This window comes from Diuraphis noxia, unplaced genomic scaffold (assembly GCF_037042655.1).
Source record: "Diuraphis noxia isolate RWA-SAM2 unplaced genomic scaffold, SU_Dnox_SAM2 contig0002, whole genome shotgun sequence".
Taxonomy (NCBI): domain Eukaryota; kingdom Metazoa; phylum Arthropoda; class Insecta; order Hemiptera; family Aphididae; genus Diuraphis; species Diuraphis noxia.
In genome coordinates this window covers 10,271,328-10,295,074 of record NW_028301712.1, presented here as the reverse complement: position 1 = coordinate 10,295,074, position 23,747 = coordinate 10,271,328, and the positions used below count along the sequence as shown (strand labels likewise).

At 26.6% G+C, this 23,747-nt stretch overlaps 1 protein-coding gene across 1 annotated transcript in view; it reads right to left on the bottom strand.

The window, feature by feature from the left end:
- The window catches only part of LOC107166316 (lutropin-choriogonadotropic hormone receptor-like), a 142,279-nt gene that overhangs the window by 94,117 nt on the left and 24,415 nt on the right, over window positions 1-23,747 (bottom strand). The window lies entirely within an intron of this gene.

The following is a 23,747-nucleotide window of genomic DNA, read 5'->3' as shown; positions in this document are numbered from 1 at the left end:
CGATCGTACGTCATTAATAGAACCAATTTAAATATGGGTAGAGCATTTAACGGTTTTAGAGAGATAGTTGCATCAGTCGAAAATCTTTGATTTAACGTCTATGTGCCTAGTTATTGTAACTTTAAAAATACTTATAGTAATAAATATTTGATTGTGTTAAACTTAATAAATTTAATTGTTGATTTATTCATTACCTATCTCATCTCAACAACGTATCAAGTTTGTAACGAACGTGCTACGTCGTTAAATAATTATTGTGGTACGCAGCGATCACTACACAAACTAGAAACTCATTTTTTATATATTACTAGTTTACCACACACGTATCTTTACCACATCGCTCATTTTATTTCTCATCATGACATCATGTACAATTTATGAAATAAGTATAGCATAATATTTTAACTATTTCTGTGTTATAACTAGGCATGAATAAATTAAATTCTCATTATTCCGTTTAGTTGATTATTTATTAAATTATTAATTATTTTTATAATGGAAGGGATTGAGAGTGCTATTTTTTGTGAAAATCCAGGTAAGATTTGGGTGACTATAGGTGAAAGAAATAGCTTCTATAAGATGGCTGAAAAACTCAATTTGTTTTACTCAAATTTTTCTACCTTTATTGGTTTCAAAGGCTTAAACAAAGAAAACTGTGGAAACGTAGATTGATATAAAATCACCCTAGCTTGAATTTACTCGGGAACAGTATGAGTTTTATTAATATACCAGTCTAACGTTCCTGACACCACAGTATGCAGTAAAAAAAAAATAATATAAATGTGTCAGAAAACATACAGTGGACACGTATGCGAATGATGCAAATTAATGTTGTACTCGCACAATAGGAAGAAGACAAACAAATAATTAATATATACTCTAACTAAAAGTTGTCAAAGTGGAAAACTTTATCACTTTGGTTTGTTGCAGTTTAATGGAAAAAGAAAAAAGTCATTATACCTTCATATCAAATTAGCCTAGCCTTATTATAGTGTATTAAACAACTATTACATCAAACTGAAAAGATGTTATTGTAAAATACAATTTTGATAATTAATAGAAACAAATTGAATTAAGTAGATAGATGACACTAGTTAAACCCAAGCAAATTTGTGGAGAGAACATTATATGTACAAGTACTAGAATTGAAGCGTTGCATAAAACAAAGCAACATAAAATTATTTTTATCTAGGACAGTTTTGAGACGCTCATAAAAAAATCGAAGAAAAACATAAAGAAAGCACAACAGAAATTCAATCGTATAAGCTGATGAGTTAAAAAATATATTTTTACTACCACTTTAAGTATCATTGTTATGTTATAACCCGAGAGATCTGATGAGCTGATACCGAAAAATTCAAAGTGGACCAAACCAAGAAAGACTATATTTTAAACAAAAATATAATATATATATATTTTATTCACTAAAATAATTTCTGTTATGATAAATTACCTATCAATCAATTGATCAATTAGTATTACTACCTAATATAAATCGAAAATTTGATGATAAAACACGTACTCGACCAAGGCGTTGTCGATTGCGCCTATTTTTCTAGACTACCTAAAATCCATATACATATATTGCGCCGGTGGATTTATTACAAACTTAAAAGGTATAATATATTGAATGTATCGTGTAAGATTTTAGATGAAACCATAAGTAAGTTAATTTTTAGTGTAGAAACAGATGGGGTGTTATAAGATTCATAGGGTGTGTGGGTGAGACCTTAATTAACCGAAATATACAACTTCCTAATAATAATAAAACGACAATAACGACTTAATTAAAACAATTACAGGTGTCGTTAAAGTTCAAAGATAATAGAAGAAAATAAAATAAAATGCACCGGCTATAATATGACTGACTTTTTTAACTAAAAGAAGTTAATTTTGTCAATAAACATTATGGATCATGGATACAAATAAAATTATATGAAATATTTTAGTTCTGAAATTCAATCACTGTGCAGACATAATATGAACACATAAAAACGAATATTCGATAAAACGTGTACGTAAAAATAGGACCAGGTGGATAGGTAAAATAATAGATAATAATATACTATGTACATGAGAGGAAAATAATATTGTGAACACTAGCGAAGTGAAATTCAAAATACGTAGCCAGTCATTGATCGTATTTTTAATAATTTTACCTTTTACTATTTCGTTAACACGATAGAGTCTAATTAAATATTTAATCGCATTATATTTTTGTGTATAGATAAGTAACTATTCTGTAAAGTATATAATACTATTACTATAGTACTACGTGTACTGTTATAACTATATTCCATATTTTATATAATGGGAAATAAATCACTAACAAAGCTGTTTGTTACACTTGTTAGGTTTTAATTGAAAATATTAGATGCCATTTAGCAATTTAATATTTTTTCATTTCTATTTATATTTAATTGTCCAAATTTTTATGTTAGAATGCGTTAATTATATGAAAATAAATTATCATAATGAACTGTAATATTATATTACTAGTATAAATAGTTAAAATTATTAAAAAAATTAAATATTAACTTTAAAAAAAAAATTGGGAACTCTTGTAGCTGTTTAATAGGTTTTTAATGTAACTCGTCATGACTCATTAGATATGTCACTGTAATTATTGATGTATAAAATTTTAATTCAACGATAAATTATTGCACCAATATGAAAAACACGATTCTGAGCGATGTATACAAGATTGACTGGATCGACGTATGTTTTGATTTCTACGAATAGTGTAGAACAACATAATAACAACTTAAATTAGGTACTTTTTGTTTTCCAATTTTCTACTTCAAACCGTGATAATGGACAAAAAAAAATTTGTTTAATTTGTAAAACTAAAATATTCCTTAGAATTCAAGTTCATTTACCGATTGGCAATAGTCTAAAATACATCATAAACGTATTACTAAATATTATATATTATTTTGAAACCGTTTATAGTTTAATTATGTGATATGAACTAAATTTTTGATTTTTATTAATTTTACTAAGATGCTGTACATAACGACGGCTAACAATAAAAAACATTTGAAATTATAACTAAGTATTAAAATAATTTAAAATATACAGTTCTTTATTCAAGTTAACAATGTTTTATCTTAAATATTGTTTTTTATTTTACCAGTTAATAACTTTTTCCAATCGCTATACCACCTAAGTGACTGTCATGATAAAATGTTAACGAGTTTTATTAAAAATAAAATATTGTATAGGTACACCTTAAAAATATAATTAGTTATGTAGTTAAAATAGAGACATTATTAAATTGTATCAAATGAAATAAGCTTTTTTTATGTGTTTATTCATACTTTGTTACGATTTCCATTTCAATCACCGATAAATAAGTAAGACGTAAATATTGTTCTACCTACGTAAATTCTCGTAAAATAATTTAGTCATCGCCAGCACAATAGCTTACTCGGTGGGAATATTATGAGGAAATTAAATTTCGAAGAAACTATAAAGGATAATAGCTTATTAATAAATAGTAATACATTAAAAAAATAACGTCATTTAACAAAATTAAATCAGTTTTAATTAAGATTATTCATTATAAAATTGGTTGTGGTTTCGAAGTAATTTTATTCGATAAATTAAATCATTATAATTATATAAAAATGTTTAAAGGATTTTATGATATTCAAATCGTATATAGAATAAAATCAAGTGTTTACAAAAAGTTAAGTATACTTACCTACCTATACCTATGAAAAAAATTATAAATCGTCAACAATACTAAATTCTATCAAATAGTCTTCGGAAAAAACTTTTCATCGGTTTTGGGCTTTAAATATATTTATTTATGTTGTTTATTCATCTACATATGCTGTGTCGTTGATAGGATAGTGTATTTCAAGCATAATAATTGATTAAGTAAGCATGGCGATTTCGTCCACCTTCAAACCGTATATTTTCCCTAGTTCTGTGTTATCGGATGCTGTAGGTATTACAATGTCAACAAGAACTTCTAAATAAAATATTAAGTTTTCTCAAATGTTTTTATACATACATATTTATATTTAAACGGTGATAAATAAATACACATCTATTCTAAGGCAAATAAATGGAAAGAAAAAATTGTTATTATGGGTTAATGTACAAAAAAATCAATAATTTATTATGCATCATAATGTTTTATTTCATACACCTTTCTTAAACTGCTTGGAAAAATATGATTTTTTTTTTAATTTTAATCACTACATCTTAATTTACAGTTAATAAGTTCATTACTGTGCTGTGTAACCTTGCTCGAAATTGAGTGAAACAAGTGGAATAAGACGTAATAACCATAAAACCCGAATGGTCCCTGTAACTCAAAACCATCGCTACTCTATATTTAATGTTATCCAATTAAATGTTTCACACGAAATCTGTTAAAGTTAATGATCGTGAAATTATTTTCGCTTCGTATATTATAAAATAATTACTATAAATTTTAAATTGTAAAATAAAAGTGTTATTATTAAAATATTGTATTAGTTTTGCCCTTTAACAAAAAAAAAAAAAAAAAAAAAAACCATTGTAAATGTACCATAGACGATCTTACTTAAACTAAATATTTAACTACGTGATATTTGATAATATTCATTGGACTCATTAATTAATTATTGTAAAGAATTATCTAAGTATGACCCCCGAAACATTTTATGAGAATTTCTATTTAAAATAAAGGGGTTGGAAATTGGTTTAATTTCACCTTTTTTCTTAATGAGTTGGTAGCAAACACCCTCCAAATTACATAGATAGAGTTGGGTAACCCAAAATCATGTTACATTATTGCATTATACATTACGTTTTTGTTAGAATGCAAAACAACACGATTCCGCTTTACTTTTAAAATATGCATAGAGGCTTACTTAAAACAGACATGACGAGATCTTTCACAACTAAATGTGTAATTTGTTTAGTTTAATTTTTATTTCTTCGTCTAATTTAACATAAACAAACACGATTAGGGTAGATTATTATACCTATGGTGAATCCAAATATGAATGTTATGTAAAAATGTAGAGATGACTGTTGTCCGATAGTCTTTACATAGCGATTCAGACTCAACTGACTGGCTATGACAATAATATACAATATAATGCTCATACTCTATATGTTTCTGTGTTCTGTTAACCTAGGCCAGTTTGCCGAGTGTGACTAAATTACGAGACAGTAATCTGTAAATCATTGCAATATTATTATACAAGTGAATATAGTATTGTACTACGCCACTTCGATAACATGTGAAATAAATTACATTGCCTATATATTATAAAAATACAAAAAAAATCTACCTAAAATGTGTATTTTCTGTAACATTGCTTCTAGATTTCTATCGCTGTTTCCGATGTCACAAATCTAACTCAAGTCAAAAGCGACGCTATCGGGGAAGTTAATAAAGGGACGGAAACTACCCAGATGAAAACATAATTGTAATTAATAGCATTAACAGTACATCGAGTAAATTCAATTATCAAGACATTGGCTTCCTTGGCTCCTTGCATTCCGATTACTCTGAAGATAATGTTTCTATTAAACCAACAGCCGTGGATTAGGGTAATGGAGGTTACCGTATAGTCCATAATATTCGGTTTAACGTGGTATGTGGACCGTAGAATGTGCGTTACCCTCCGGCCAACGAATTATAATATAATATGTATATAGTATGTTCCCCCACGGCGATGGAATGGGACTAAATAATTCACACTTATATAATTTTATTCGAGGGTTTGTCGTATACGACTTTTTAGTGAACTAATCTCCAAAGTTGTACTATATTTTACTGATTAATTTGTATTTTCATTATTCCATCAAACGTATCATACGATTATGATAAACTGAAAGCATAAAATACAATATTGAGCAATTTAATACTATCATCAAATATAGCAGTAATGTATGTTGTTGGTAGACATAATATTTTATATGTATACAACTTTTAAACTACACAAGATCCAAAAATGACGTTTTTGTGAAAATACAAACATTTTTTCTCGATATTATCAGTTATCTGAAAACCACAATATGTATATAATTTTTCCTAAGTGCGTTCTAGGCAGTTGTAGGTACAAATTTTACACTCTTTACTAAATATATGATGAACGCCATATTTTGTTAGGTCAAATCGACATTTTAACAGTCAAAAAGTTGATATTATTTTTTTTCCATTTGAAAAATCTTTATTTAACGTTATTTTATCACACAAAGAAAATATCATTTGTCTCTTATGGTTTATACGATATGTATCATATACATGGTTATAGTTTTCAACAACTTTCTTGTTGAAGTTATAGCCGAATTTGATACATTTTCAAAATTCAACCAAACTTGATACAACTATTTAGCTATATAAATTGTTCATAATATTTTTATTGCACAAAAACACATAGTACTTACATATCGATAAAAATAATAATAATATAAATCAATAGTTTGTTTAGTGATACATCAAACAAGAAAATTAATCCTGTATATTTAAATAAAAATAAAAATAAACATAAATAAGTTAATTATAAATATTACTAACACATCAATTTTCATTATTTATCTTTTAACTCTCAAAATTAAATTTACGTTTTATAAGTACCTAAGCAATTATTTTTTCTCATCACCATAACAATAAACACCGCTATACAAAAATATCTTAACTACTTTGCAATAGTCTCTAATCTTAATTAATAAACGAATGACTATTTCAAATTATACGGATATAACATCTTTACATCTTCACTGCGAGTTTCAATACATTTTTACTATTAAGTTTAGTTTATTTTGTCAGGAAAACTTTATAATTAATAAAATAAAAAATAAAAAAATAAATTTTTACATCGTTCATTTTTTACTCGTTTATTTTTTATTTTTTAATACTCATTGTGTTAATTTCATGCCACCAATAGAAAATATGAGTAGGTACACAATTATATAACTTAAAATAAAATTATTTATTTATAAAATAAAATAGTAAGATTATAAATATATACTTAAATATAAAAAGTCGAAATCACAGCTATTTTTTGGCCTCTATAAACAAAATGCTCATGAACTGCAATAGAATTTTTGATTTTAACTCCCTTTGTCATAAATTCACAATATACATCAGCAAAAATTAATAATTTTTCTAACTAATTTTAAATTATCTCAAATAATATCTCTTGAAATCCACCTAGATGAGTGGCTAGCCAATGGTGCAGAGACCTCATAAATCTAAATTAATCCTTAATTAATATCAAGCAAAATAAGTGTCAACACAAAGTGGCTTCTTTTTATCATCCAATTTATATTAACTGTATTATCTAATGATGTAAATATGTATATATTTTTTAAAAACCATTTGCAGATTGTGTATGTCTTGTTAAAAAAAAAAATGTAAATAGATATTGTTTTATTGCCTTACTGTTATATAGGTAATTCAAATAAATATTAGATAGTTAATATATTAGCACAATTGTTACCATATTCCTTTGTTTACTTAAACTACATTAGTCCTTAGGGAAAAACTGAAAATTATTATATTATAAATGTTTAATATGTAAAATTGTTAGACCTTCTATCAGTGAATGTTGACATGTTTACAAAAATGTTGTTACTATGTTAAAAATTGCCGGTATCTAGTTCTTAAAATGCAACCATTTTTAAACTCAATTATTTTATCCACAAATATCATGGAATAAAAGTTGTAAGGTATTTCTCCTTATATGTAAGTTTATGGCGATGATTTATTACATTAAATTTTGTATTTATAATTGAGTATTTGGATCTCGAAATCATATTCTTTAGTACAGTTAAGTTAGTAAACATATTAAAAAAAAAATTTTCTGATAAGATGACACTTCGTCTAAAGATAACAATTTTACTCTGTACGTAACGAATTGATTACGAGTGTACAGTTGATCACTAATTTCAAATCTTGTACCTAATTCACATAAGTCTACTTTCATATCTACTGCTAAGATTTTTCGTGAATCAATGTGTTCCTGCTTGGTGTGTGGAAAACGTACTAGGATTGTGCCGCTACCATTATATTATGTGTAGGCAGAAAATCTAGTTTTAAAGATCACGGCTTTATAAGCTATTGATTGTATTTCAAGTCAGGATGGTGCAACTTAGATTTATTTTTAATTTCTTAGTCTTTATTTTCATTTATATTGTATTGAAAACGATATACATTACGATAATAAAATAAATGATTAATTTATATCTTGTTATATCGTTTAAACTATCAGATATTCAATATTTTTCATATAGGTACTTAAAAACTAATTTTTGATTTGTGGTTATCATTTTCGATCAAGTATCTACATGGTAGATAGTTATTTGCTTTATTATTTGATTTTAGCTCCTACTACCTAGGTACTTATTAGTCGTTAAAAACTAAAAATCTTGACCTTTTCATCAAGCATTCTATCATCATAAAAAATGCACAGTAAACAATGTTGTGTAGTTTTCACTCTTTAAGTATTGAACTCTAAAATATTAGATACACTGTTAATATCAAAAATAAATAAGCAATATTAATTACACTTATTGACTGTTATTTTTATGATACTTTTCTGTTTATAATTAATCAGTTTCTGCTCACGGAAGGGAATTTGGCAAAAGCTCTCTTTTAGCTTTTTGCGCCAATGTGTGTTTAATTCTTATGTATTTTTTATTATTATTTTTGTGTACGAAAATGCTTTTATAGCAGAAAAATCCTTCAATATTGAGAGTGATTTATACAGTTTGTATAGTTTGTATTTTTTCAAGACAAAACAAAAAAGCCATGTCCTTTTTAAAATAATATATATATATATAGTGGAATGTATTTACACAGCAGCAGTTTTTTGAAAAAATCTATTTAGATAAAACTTAGAAAAAATGAACTGCCATAAAGACTTGGTATTATCATCAAGTGTTTAAATTATCATTTTCTAAACATAATATAATTTTGAAAATATTTTGGATCTTTTGTGGTCATTCACTGATATTTTGCATTTTTGACTTTTGCATTTATGTTATTAAAATATTATTTTCTTTATTAAAATATCGAACAAGGTTCCACGTTTGTTTTCTCGTAGCAATTGAAAAATATTGAAAATACACAGGCAACTTTTATTTTATAGGCGTTTGATGTTCAAATTATGACGTTATATTGAATATTTATAAAAAAATAACGATTTTAGTAATTTTTAATATAATTCATAGTTATAAGTCGATAAAGATTATTATACATTATGTTATAATATTTTAATAATTATTATAATATACTTGGGTATGCGATGTGTTGGCATAAATTAGATAAATTTACCGTATTACCTAATAATAGTATTATGAATAGTAAATATATTTTAAGATATATCTAGAAATAGTGGCTGACACACCAATTAATTAAAATTTATTAAAATATCAATCAAAAATTCATCTAATTAGTAATGAGGTGTATTTGACACCTACTAAAGAGTCAAGCAATTTCCAAAGCGTTTTTCTTCCTTGAAAATGAATTAAATTTTTCATGAAAAATTTCTCTCATATTTTAAGTTATTTAAAATTAAATTAAAATAGAAATTTCAATCACTCATTGCTATATTTTAAACACCATCGTGATAGGTAATACACATTTCTAAGGAAATCAGATTGACGGGTATATTGTACAATATAATAAAGACATACACTATATAATATAATAACAACTAAAAATATCTTGGTAGATAACTGATTCCTCGACAAAAGTATGTCACTCTCGTGTTACTATTATAAATATCAATTACCAAAATTATTCAATAGTGGTTTTATTATTTTTATGTATTCATTTAGCTGAACCAAATCATACACACATATTATGTCAAAGCAATAATTATAATATTTAATTATTGTCAAACTAAAATAGATGTAACTGCCAAAAAAAGAAAAATTCAATATATTATATCCATACTTAATTAATTATTGTGGTCATATTTTTTAAACGTCAACAATTTTTTTGGTAAATTCATCAAGTACCAATAATCAAAAATCAATATTATGTTTACATAACACACTTGTATTAAAAACTACATTTTTTATTATTCATTCGTAGTAAGTATTATGAACCTATAGTGTAATAATATGAGCCTATGACTGTGAAGTTTGATTAGGTAATTTATCATCCCCATTTCTGTTATTGTATATACAAAAGTATATGCGTTCTAAATTCTCGTCAAACAAACCGAGAGTCAAGTGCTTCTATTGTCATTGTCTGGTAATAATATGTTTGTAGATGTTCACAGGACTCGCAGTGGAGAAGGTAAGATTGTTAGTGATCTGCAAAGTTGAGAGGTTTCTTGAATGGCTTAACAAATACAGACCCATTTATGAGTTGGCATCCTTTCAGTTCTTCCTTAATTGTACGTTCATGGTAATAAAGGTACATTAAGTAATCTATGTATTCCAAAAAATATCTCCTAAATATTTGAACATAATTTTTAAATGATTCGAAATATTTAATAGAAACTCACAAATCGTGATGTATTCACAATCAACGATTATTAATTAATATTAATATACTCCTTATGCATGTCTCTATAACATCAATAGTGGGAAGGGGGTAGTACTGTATGCTCTTATGGAACTGTAGGTTGGTTTTACACGTGTGTTCCGTACAGGAATTGTTTGAGTGGACTGTATTGATGCTGGTTCAGTTGTTTAGAGGTTGTTACGGAGTATCTGTACCGTGTGAGTGTTTTATACCGCGCAAGTCTGCCCGTGGTGGGTCTTGCTACGGCGTAGATGTGCCGTGAGTGTTCTATACCGCGCAAGTCTGCCCGTGGTGGGTCTTGCTACGGCGTAGATGTGTCGTGTCAGAGGGTCCCGAACCGCGCAAGTCTGCCTGGGTAGGTCTTGCTACGGTGAGGTAGGACTGACTACTGACTGATTTTGTGCTCCGCACTCCCTTTTATAATCTTGGTCTCGCCTGCTGCGGCGCTGTGTACTAACATGAACCGCCCATGATTGTCTGTGGTTGGTTATTGCGTACGGTCACGTGACGGCGCCGGCCAATGCATTGGTTGTTGCCACCTTCGAAACCACGCCCACAGCAGTCCGATTATAATGCCGTTGTGTGTATAACGGTGTTGTTGCTGTAGTTGCCTAAATGGTGGTCTGTGGCTGGTTGTTGCTGTCGTAGCCACGCCTACCGTGATCTTGTGATTTGTTAAAGCGCTTGAAGATATGCAAACGCCGGCCTGTGATTCGCTAAGGCGCTCTGGCGCGTCCGTTCCGTTACAGAACACGGGACCGGCCGTTTTGCATGTTGTGGCACCGTAGCCGGCGTGCAGACCCGGGCTCCTGCAGAGCGCGCGGGTTGCCGAACGCTTCGTCTTTGCTCACCGTGAGCCCTCATACTGTTGCCAGTGGAATGAGCATTTATGACATCATACATAAATACTCTTCGCAGAATACACACGGGTCACCAAGAATAGTTCGATTGGGCAAGTTTGTAGCTATCGTGTACCTTATTGCGACCGGTGCTCTGTGGACCAGTCTGACCCGTGCTCTACATGATACATAGATCCGGCCGGTACAGTCGGCGGGAGGTTTGTAGCTCATGTACGCCTCCCGACGTCAAACTACGTGCCCGCCGTTGCAGCGTTTATTCGCGACGATCGACAGTCAGAGTGCCGACCGACTGTATTCCGAATCTCATGCTATTATGCAATCGTATTTTGGCCCCAACGGCCCCGTACAAATAACATACATATATTTAATAAAAGAAACTATATTTGATAATATTACCGGGGGAACAACACGACCCCGTGTGGCGTGAACAACGTGGGTGAGAGTTTTTGGCAGAATTTCTATTGGGGCACACGTAGGTTTCTGCCATGCCCCGGAGTGGTGGATGGCGGCACTTGTTCTCAGGACACCGTGACTTGTCCGGAGAAAAATGCCGCCCGATGGTCGAGGATCGAACCCGGTCCGGCTGAGCCACAGCCGACGCGGTAGACCACTCGGCCACCTCGTTCCCTGAAGGTTTTTGTTTATGGGTATAAAACTAGTCATACAAATTTGGAAAATAATAGTAAAAATGTATATAAAACACGTACTAATAACTACTAAATATTTGCACAAAATCATTATTTATGAAATTATGGTTATTAAAATTTAATAACCATAATTTTAATAAGGATATCGCCCATGTAATTTGAAAATTACAGTGATTTTTTTTTATTTTGACTACCTTAGAGAAGTTTGTACTTAGGTACAAACTAGATCCAATTTGCAACAAGCAACCACCTTAAATTGTTTACATTTCATATTAAGTTTTTTTTTTAAGGATATGTGATGATTAAATTTATTAGCTCTCATAAAATAGACCAGGCGTTATTAAGCTTGAAATTAATTTTAGTATTTTAATATCAAAAAAAAATTGATATAAACCAAAATTAGTAGTGTTATTAATAAGCAAATCAATGATAAATCTAATAATTTAATATTTTATTATTTTAACATTCAGCATGTTTAAAACTTCTTAAAAAATGTATTGAATAATTTTTTACTGTTATTATATTTAGTACTTTTATATAATTAATAACCTAATCAACTTAATTTTACTTAAAAAAATTTGTTAATACATTTATGTTTTGAGAATTGAGAATCATAAATATTATAATAATTGAATTTTAAATGACGTTAAAATAAAAACGGGCAGAAATGTTCAACCTCTAAAAATAAACAAAAATACATAATAATTTTTAATCAAATATTTTATGGTATTTTTCTTTTGGTAGAATAGTATTATTATGAAGTACATTAAAAACATTTTCAAAATCAAAACAAAGAAAATTTTAAATTCAAATATTCGTAGTATATTATGTATTAGTACATTTAATATTTATACAACATAATAATAATATGTGAGTACCCAAAAACTCCACAAAGGAAAGAAAGTAATGTAATGTTTGTTTAAAGTTCAAATATATTCATAAACTACCCATAATAAAGGTTACAATAGCTCAAACTCTGAGTTTTGTTTTATTCAAATAACGAATATTAGGTATCAAAATGTTTATAATAATTAATTAGTTTACCAGAAGTAAACATATCGATATTATTAATAGCAACAAAAGTTCTTAATTTGGAAATATATAATAGAAAACACATGTTTTGAAAATAAAAACTTTTTTTTGTAAAAATGTAATAACCTCGTTATTCGGTATGCATTATCATATTAATATGTCTTAACGTTATTGGGAAAATGACAGTTTTTAAATATTATTAAGAATATTATTACATACAAATTATGCCTCAGATATAATATGATTTAACAATTTTCATAAGCAATCATAACATTTTAACACCTTCATAATATAATAATTTTAAAATTAATATTTAATAATTAATTAATACCAATAATCTAATCTATGTGATATTATGTACGAATCAATCATATTAATTATACATTGTAAATTATACATTGCACACATTATAATATGTTACGAATAAAATAAAATTTGATTCATCAATTAATATCATCGATAATGTGTAGATATAAGTGACATACACACACAGATTTATATTATCCTACAATTCGCACTCCACGTAAAAAAAAAAAATAAGAACCCTTTCATCCCATGACAAACTATTCGGGTATTCTTCTCATTGTTAACTCGATAGACGTGTCTTCTCCATTTTTCGTCTCGTTATTGGGACTATTTTGTCCAAAATGAAGTTTTACAATTTTTTTTTAAAAGTATTTCACACCAATCGGTGCCAGTTACCATTACTAAAAAACAAACGGCGTTTTGGATAGGCATTTTAGGTACACCACGTTGTCCAGAGCCAATTTGCCCATTATTATAATATCATAATAATATGATATTTATTATACATAATGTATTTTTATTACAATGATTTGATATTATTTTAATGCATATTATCAATAAGTATCCATCAGAAAAGGAAATAAGTATGTAATCAAATAAATCTAATGATGGTTAAATTCGTAAAAACTATATTTTAATTAAACAAGTAATTACTCGTTATACTACAACCAACGTTACTGAACATCATAATTATTTCAATCTTAAGTTTTTAATTTAAAAAAAAAAATGCTGCAAATAAATATTAATGATTCATTAAACAGATTTTTAAATATTTAAAGCGTATAAACATAAACTATACTCGTATTGAATTTTATAATAAAATTGTGTTTATAATATCTACATTTAACATATTAAATCATATTTTACCAATCTACCAACCAAGTAATATATTATTACTGACATAATATTATAATAACAAACTTAGGTATATACCATATTATAATATATATCCTAATTTTATATTTTGCATAATAATGTATAAATTATCTTATTTTAAGTTCTTTATCAGCTAATAATGAATATCTACGAAGTTTAGTTGGAGACTTTATTATATTCAGGTACAAAATTCAGATTAATCAATTTCAATTTTCAATGATGTACAGTTATTGTTTGTGTAAAAAATGAATTGATATTGTTGAATAACCAACAAAATTTATAAAATTTTATTTTAATTAAAAAAATAATCATTTTTCTAAAAAGTATTCAAAACTCTAATAAATTCAGTATACCAGTATACTTGCATGAATGCATGAATGAAACATAATAAAACCTTTTACACTTTTATTTGTTACATTTGTCATTAATGTTAAAATGTCATGTCGAAAACTGAACAAATACCTTCTATACAAATATGTAACAACGCGTATCTCTATGCTCGGGTTTTAAACTAAAAATGCAATTTTTAATTTTAAACTAAAAAACTGGGTAACCACTTAACAATGTAATACAAGGTAGAGTGTCAATAAACAAGTCATTGTAATATTGAGTTAAATTTGAAATCAATGAAAAATCATAGCATACGATAAAAGATGCATAACTATGAGCGAAGACGGTCTGTCAGCCAATATTGAATATAATATTATAATAGGTGTATTTTATGATCTATTTAAAATACTACTATAGTCATTTATTTTTCTATTATAACTACGGTAAGTATTATATCAAACACGTTGCATTTTTATATTAATTAATATAAAAGTAACAATATATTATTTATATTAGTCGGTCTTCATATCATCATATCTTACAGACTCTATGTCGGTAAACTTATCGTAAAACAGTGTGAATAGACACAATATTGTAGAAGAAAATTTCAAATTTTTTTTACAAATGTTACATACAATAATATACGAAAAATTTTCGTGCCCCATAAATAATATTTTTAAATTATATCAAAATAACTAACCTCATTCTTATCCGTTTAAACATAGAATATTGTCCAAAATTTAACTTCAAATGTCTATAAAAAAAAATTGGGCTTATCGATCTATTTATTTTTGTTTTTTACAGTAGCAACTTTTCATGATAAATCCTATTTTCAATTTTAAAGTTTTTTGTATAGGGAAAACATTTTAATCGATAATAATAAAAAAATATCAAAAATATTGAATGTCTATAAATAGCTAAAAAAAAGTCAAAACACAAAAATAATACTATGTGCCTTTAAGAAATTCTATTATAAACACTTGGTAAAAATTTTAAACAGCTACGATTATTTGTTTTTTTTAACTATATTCAAAAGTCGAAAGGTAAAGCGTAATACATTATTTTTGGGTAATAAATCCCATTTTTATTTATTTCTATCTTTCTAATTATTTAGAAATGTACTGAGAATTTTTATCTATTTAAGTTAACTAACCTAACCCCTCCTATTTAAGTACTAGCTAGATTCTCTTACTGGAAATGATACTGAAGTGGAAAATCTATGCATTTTTATTGCTCCAAAAAGGTGATAAACTGATAACAGTAAACAGACACATAAAATAAAACAACAAGTTAACGTAAAATCAATACATTAATCGCTTCGCTCAGAATCTAAATATCCATCGATTTTATGTCTCTGTTACACTTTAATATATTTACGTTATAGTCACAGGATTAAATTATTAAGTCCCAATGCATACACCAACGTACGCTGATTGGTCACTACTGATTAGCTACACTATAGTTTAAGATTAATTTGAGTGGTGTACACGCTCAAAATCGCACTCGTAAAATACACTCGATTATTAGTCTTTATTTACTTTATACCCTGAAAACTAAACGCTTGAACTAAATTCAAATCGTAAACTCACTGCAGGTCGACATTAAGACTTATTGCCAGGGAAATTTATTTTAAAGGTATAAAACTCCTGGTATAAAACCAATGCGTATTATCATCCAAACAGATTAAGATCTTATTCAAAATCTGATCGTAAAAAATAACAAAGACATGAACTAAAATTTACGCTGATAGTTCCCTAACTGGAAGCTAATCTAGTAATCTAAAATTTTTTTTAATTCATTCAAATTGCTTCTAAATCTGAATCAAAATAATCGGGATTATAGGTAGAAAGCTGTATAATAAGCATAAACCTTTATGTTAATTGTTGATATTTAACTTACAGATAATTAGTATTATATATATAAAAGATTATATATTATATTAGATAAATATGATAATATTATGGAGATAATAGAAAACTCAAAAAAAATTATTTTGTATCGATAGATAGATAATAGAAAATAATGATGTATTAAAATCATAGAAAATAACTAAAATTGTTGTAAGATTTTAATTGCGTTATGGTTTATTTATAAATTCTTTAAAAATACATATAATTATACTACATAAGATATGAAATCAATTCAACGATTGGTTATAAATATATTACAAAATATACGCACATCTTTTATATTTTTTGTACAAACATTTTCTGGAATTTTCGATTTTATAATATCGCTATATATATATATATATATATATAAATAAGCTATTAAAAGACATCCGTCATCCATAATCATAAAGTTTAGATGGATGTTACAATCGCATGTTATTTTCTCTAAAAACTGATCAGACCCAATTTTATAACAGCCACATAAAAAAAAAAAAAAAAAAAAAAAAAAAAAACTATATTGTTGACTATCAAGTTAAGGATATAAATGTTTATTTTTAAAATGAAAAAAGTTTTATAATATTGACATTATGTATATAATCAATTTATTTAGATACGGTGCTGGTATTGTTTTAAAAATAATAAATATAAAAATTAATATTGTTATTATTATAATATTATTTATATTGTTTATATGTGTAAATGGTTAACAATGTGAATAAAATTTTAAATCATATTCATGGTATTTAATTAAATTTAACTCTTATATAATAATGAATTAAAATTTATCGTTTGGTTATCAACCGTAAAAACTAAAAGTGAACATTATAATAATGTATGAATATTTATAAAAAAATTTTAATGTCGTCAAATGTACAATGTATATCAGAACTTTGAAAAAAAACGATCTGAAGCGATCACATTGTTTTAAAAGGGCTAGAAATAAATACTCACAAAATGTATTTAATTGTTTGTATTTATTCTAGAAGGTAATATAAATAAAAATTGTTGAATAAAAGGAGTTTATGAAAACATTGGTAACTACTTTACTCTATCGTGCACTATGTTGTCAAATAAGGTTTCAAAACTTCTCTAATATCTAAAGTTTTACCATATAAACCTGCGAGCGAAGTAGGTACTTATGATATCAGATATTGTTTAAACTTTTTATTTACAAAATGATGTAATCAGTTTAATAAAAGAATTTGTACCTATACAAATACATTTTAAAGTTATAATCATTTTGTAAATAGTATTGGATATTAAAAAAAATAATATATATATTCTTATTATATAGATATTTTGTGAAAAAATATAGGCACCTTATTGTACCGGCTTATATTTCCTAAATTTTCATCTTCCATTTAAATTATGAACGAAACGATGAATGAACTAATTTTACAATGATAGATTTTATTTGTGTTCTATAAGGCAATTAAATGTTCGACTTTGAGGAGCCAAAACAAAATAAATCACAGTATCTAATAAAATAGCCAAACAAACAAAAAAACAAATTTGTACACAAAACACAAAACTGTTTTTACGAAATTTTGTTTGTTTGGTAAGACTATTTAGTTGGGGAGAATAATTGTTAATTTATTTTTAAATATTTTAAAATTGTTAAATTAGAGCTATAATAACTTCTGAATAATTTTTACAAGCAATACTATACATTGTAGGGTTTTATTTAAATAAGTGTACCATTAAATATATATATATATATGACATATATAACAGTTCTGTGCTGCAAAGTGGAAATAATAGTTTTTTTATTTCTAAAAAATTAAAACGTAGTTATAGCTTATGTTATAATTATTTTCAAAATAAACGATATTAATTTTCTATTTTAAGTAATCATTAATTTCAGAATTGAAATAAGAACAAAAAATGGGTTAAGATGAATTGCTTATTTTTTTTAAATTTTTTAATTTCATGAACAATATGTTATATATTATTACGATATTATCACAAACAGCCATGCCAAAACCATAGGCGGATAGTAGTAACTTTTAAGTTAAAATTCTGTTAGACAGGTGACTAAATTATGCCTTCTGCAGACGATAAAAAATAAAAAAATTACATGTTAAAAAATATCCGTTAATAGTTTTATAAGATGTAATTAAATATAAACACATAAAAATTTAAATATTGCTAAATTATTGTGAGCCATTCATATATTTTGTACGTATATTTCGTAAATTAATCAAGATGGTCGTTATTGTACAACATACCAATAATTTGATTGTGAGGTATAAAATCTAAAACTAATATAATACAATAAGAGCATTATGAATTACATTATACTCACAAGATTTGTAGCATTCTTAAATGCGATGCGTGTATAGGGCCTTGTAAAAATACCAAAAAAATTACAAAAAAAAAGACTACATGCTCTTAATTAGATTTATAACCAATTCTAAAAAAATATACGTTAAAATATATTATACAGATTATAGCTTACGGAAAAGTATGACTTATAGATAGGCATGAACTTTTTGAATACTTCTTCTACTAAAAAAAAATACATCAACACAACACAGTAAAACCAATACATTCTATTCTTTGATAAGTGTATTATAAAATATAATCCTAAAAGTTTTGTTTCGACGAAATTTCATAAAATATTTACATAATGTAAATTATTAAACAGAAAGCTAAGTGAATATTGAAACAAAAAAATAACCCATTTATAAATGCTATAGCTAAATATCGAGTAAAAATCTATGAAAGGTGTCTTATGTAGTTTAAATAGTTTAAAATCAAAAGAAAACGAAGATAGAAAAAAAGCGTCAATATTTTGTTTTTAATAACTTCTTTATTTTTATTTTATAAGCTATGTTAGTTAATTCTATATAAATAAAATTTATATACAGTCCAAATTTTTTGATTTTATTATAGCAATAATAAAAATAACTATAAAATTGCATTTTCTTGATTATCACGGTGGTTATTGTAATAAGTGTTTCGTTTATTAAAAACTAAAAAGTATTATAGTAATAAATTCAAATACATTACGTGCTGTAACTAATTTTAAATAATATTAACAGCTTTTTGGACGATACTAAAATTCTTTATATTCAATAATATAAATTGAAATATTTTGAATGGTTAATAATTTAATATTCTTACTTGGTATTATTATATACCTACCTAATTTAATATATACATTCATATTATTTATTAAGAGTATGAGCTATAAACATTTAAGTATAAAAACCTTTGTTAAATTTTGGATATTCAAAATAAAAATTTAAAATTTTTGGATTTATAAATGATATACTTCAGACACTTTTCTACTTTAGTAATTCAGGCCCTCCTAAATACATGAAACTTAATTTCATTATTTAAACATTTTAGTAAGAAACATGCATCCAGTAGCACTAGATCAAGAATAGAAAATAAACATTGTATTATACCTACTATTAACACAACACGTTCCCGGCCATGTACTAAAATTAAAAAGGTTGAAATTATCATTTGAATAGTTCTATTGAATTTAAAAATATTATTTCAAAAATAAACACAGAATTGAATGCTAGGTTTAAAGATTTTGAACAACTGAGGTATTTGCAAACCTAAGTTCGAATTATTTAATGATTCAAGGAAATTGATATCCTCCTAATCTCTTTTTCATATTTTATTGGAGTTGTGTGATCTATAAGTATATACGGAATCATTCCTTCAATCGAATAAAATATGGTAAAAAGTTTTATTACACAAACTATTTTCAAAACAATGACATTTATGTTTCAAAATTTTAATAATACTGGAAAACACTTATGTTTATGAATCATCGTTTTTTCACCTTTAAAATTTATTAAGACGAAATTAGGAAATCGTGTCTGTAATTCATTAATGTAAATTAAAATCGTGCAACAAGTGATAATCACATGGGTGTTAAATTAATAATGAAAAACATCATAAAAACATTGTAAACTTTCACCAATGTTAGTGCCCTGTTTATATTCTTTCTTTAGCCCAGACATAACGCAAACAATACACATTTATGCAGAATCATTTTTTTTTTTTTTATGTTCTAGTAATATTAGAGTAAAATAACCAATTACATAAACAATAGAGAATAATATTTTTGCCTGTATAATATATAGATTTGTCTAAACATTGTTTCAAAACAATTCAAATTTTTATATATATATATATAATATATAAATGTATTTGTAAATTCAAATAATAGTAAAAAAATAAAACCAAAATGTCACTCCCTCGAAAATATTATCATCCATAGTTTTTGAAATAAATTATTTCACTATTTTATAATATTAAATAATTACGGACGACGTTTTTTTTTTTTGAAATTATAACAATATAATTAATATAGTATAACATATCCTAGAATGATAAACCGTCTCCACACAGAATCATTTATCGTATACAATGATATTACATCATTGAATTCAAATTTAACACCATTCATTGCAGTAACTCACTTGTAACCTACTGTACTGCAGAGCGACATCCACTTACTTACCCGCTTTTTTTTTTAAATCAAAAACAATAAAATATAAATAAATATATTTTAAAAAAAACTAACTTCAATTGAAATATATAATTTATGTTAAACATTTTTATTGTTTAACAGTAGATAAATTTAAATGTTCATAAATTTATTTCTTATTTTTTTTGCCACCATATTATTTGCATGTATACATTTGCCAATTGACTAAAAAAAATACTAGAGTGCCTTAAAGAAATTACAAAAAATTAATATTGAGTGTCCATTTATGGAAAAGTATCTAATTTATGAAATGTAAAATTAAGTGCTTCCGTCTCGTAGAATGGTTTGACGGCTTTTTGTTAAACAAACCTGAGAAGGGATTTTAGAAGATGAATAAAGTTTGTGAACTGAATATCCATTTCGTGAACGTAATATCAATTTCAGTAAATGGATCCAGCTACTTATAAATTTATATAATAAAGTAAATGCGAGGATTTCATTTTTTGTACATCACAGTGTATGAGATTTTGAGCATCGAGAGAGAATATTATAATACATGTCTGAATGATATAATAATTTTGAGAAGAAAATGCCGACAACGTCTAAAGATGATTGAAAAATTTCTATGGGAATGTACTCTTGAAGAAAAGGTGTTGAGTGGAGGTCGAGTATATGTTAAGTGTGGACGATCTCACGTATTGTGCAAGGCAAAAGTCTGAGAAAGAATGACGAATAATAATGTAAGATATCAACGCAGTGTCTCGTTCAAAAACCACTCACATTGGCACCCTTAAAACGCACGCCCACGTGGTCCGATTCAAATGGTTTAGACGTTTCCGGGGAATGGTTATACATGTCGAGTAAAAGTTTTTTAAATGCATTCATGATGCATCTTGTTTATTCACTTTAAGATCACAGGAAACGCGTAAAACGATAATACATTAAGTACATGCTAATATTATGGCAAAATGGAATCTTGACAAAAGGGAAGAAAATAATCAGAGTAATCGATATTCGAATAAAACAATACTACTATAATATATGGCTGTATCATGTATATTGTATACTACGAGAGATTTATATTGATTTTCTTACCTTTCAAGTCGACCACTTTATATACTATTTATGTAGGCATAAGTTTGTTGATTTGTAGAGTATAGTCCACAGATTTTAATGGAGGATTCGTAAAACGTACAATTAAGTATGGTTTGAACTACATTCAATAAGACATCTTTCGTGACAGACTAGTATCCATATCATAAAATATAACTGATCACCGTTGTACAAGAGACAAGACTATGTTCTATTTACTCATTAGCCATCAATAAATCTACGTCCGATGAATATGATATAGGTACGCAGTAATGCACTCAGAATGATATTTAAGAGCTTTCGACATTTCAAACTCACAAAAAGATTTATCATGTGGTTACGAATCATGGTGATATATACGTTTTTAAGCAATTTTTTTGGTACACACCATAATTTGTCAATTTAAAATCCTCAATGGCATCCAGGACATTCTCCTAAAGCTATAATAATGAGTGTCCAGAAAATATTTCTTACAGACCATTTGATGTTAAATTTTATTACTTTTTTCTTTTTAACACAAAAAGCAGATACGAAACACATTTATTTACCATAACTTTGAGACATTGTAAGTACGCTCAGTAATAAACATTTTGTATCAAACTTTAAAAAAAACTGAATTTAAATGATATTAATACGGCCATCAATTATATGTTCTAAAAATCTATAAAATATGCATGCAGTTATGCCCTTAAAATATGTTATTGTAAGTAGTATTCTATTTTTAATTAGATGATTTCTTTTTTAAATATATTATTCAGTATTCTATAATACATAATTATTTCCAACGATTTACAAAATGTTTGGTATTTATAAAGTTTTTGCTTTCGGCATTTTAAAAAACGATCGATTTAATAACAACGCACCACACGAGTATGAACCACGACTGACGACTACGATATTATGTGAGATAAAATAAAACGGTATATATGGGCATTTAGTTGTCGATCCTTATGATTGGCGATCAAGATTAGTGCACTAGCTCATATATACTATAATATGAGTGAAACAAATTAATTGTTTGTGATTCCCGAGTCTTTAAGATCCTAAATATGCTTCAAAAATATAAAAAAAATAGTAAAAAATGCCCTAAAAATGCAAAAATATGTTTAAAAAAATTTCATATACAGCGTCGTTAGGTTATGAAACAAATGTTAGTATACACTAGTTATTTTTTGAACCAATCAATAAAAATATGCAAATGCATACAAATGCTGGCCCTAGTTATTCATAATAAAATTATAAACCTTGAAAGAATACTAGACTCCATTAAACATTTTTAGCAAATATGTACAGTTTGTTATTAGTTATAACAAAAAATATATTACTCCTAATTAATAGATCCAATTTATAGTAAGACAAGATACACAAAATAGACTAACTAATTCAATTAGTTTGCATAATTTTTAAATGAAACATTTTTACTTCATGGCACTTTAATAATAATAAAAATAAATCATTGTGAGTACGACACCAAAAATGAACTTTTACATTTTATCTTTCCTTAGGCCTTTTCAGAATATATGAATCAAATTCTTAAATTAATGTATTTGCCAAATCTAATTAATATTTAGTATCTTAAATGGTCCCTATCTTTTTTATTTTGTTTTTTTTTATTTGTCTAACTAGCGATGTCAGAAAATACTTAACCACAGCACACGTTACTAGGTACGTTAGTGTCGTATAGGTATAAGTTTATATTATGTAACTTATTGTAAATAATTTAGAGTTAAACCCATTGTTGCCAATGGCCATAGTTGCCGAGGCTTAATT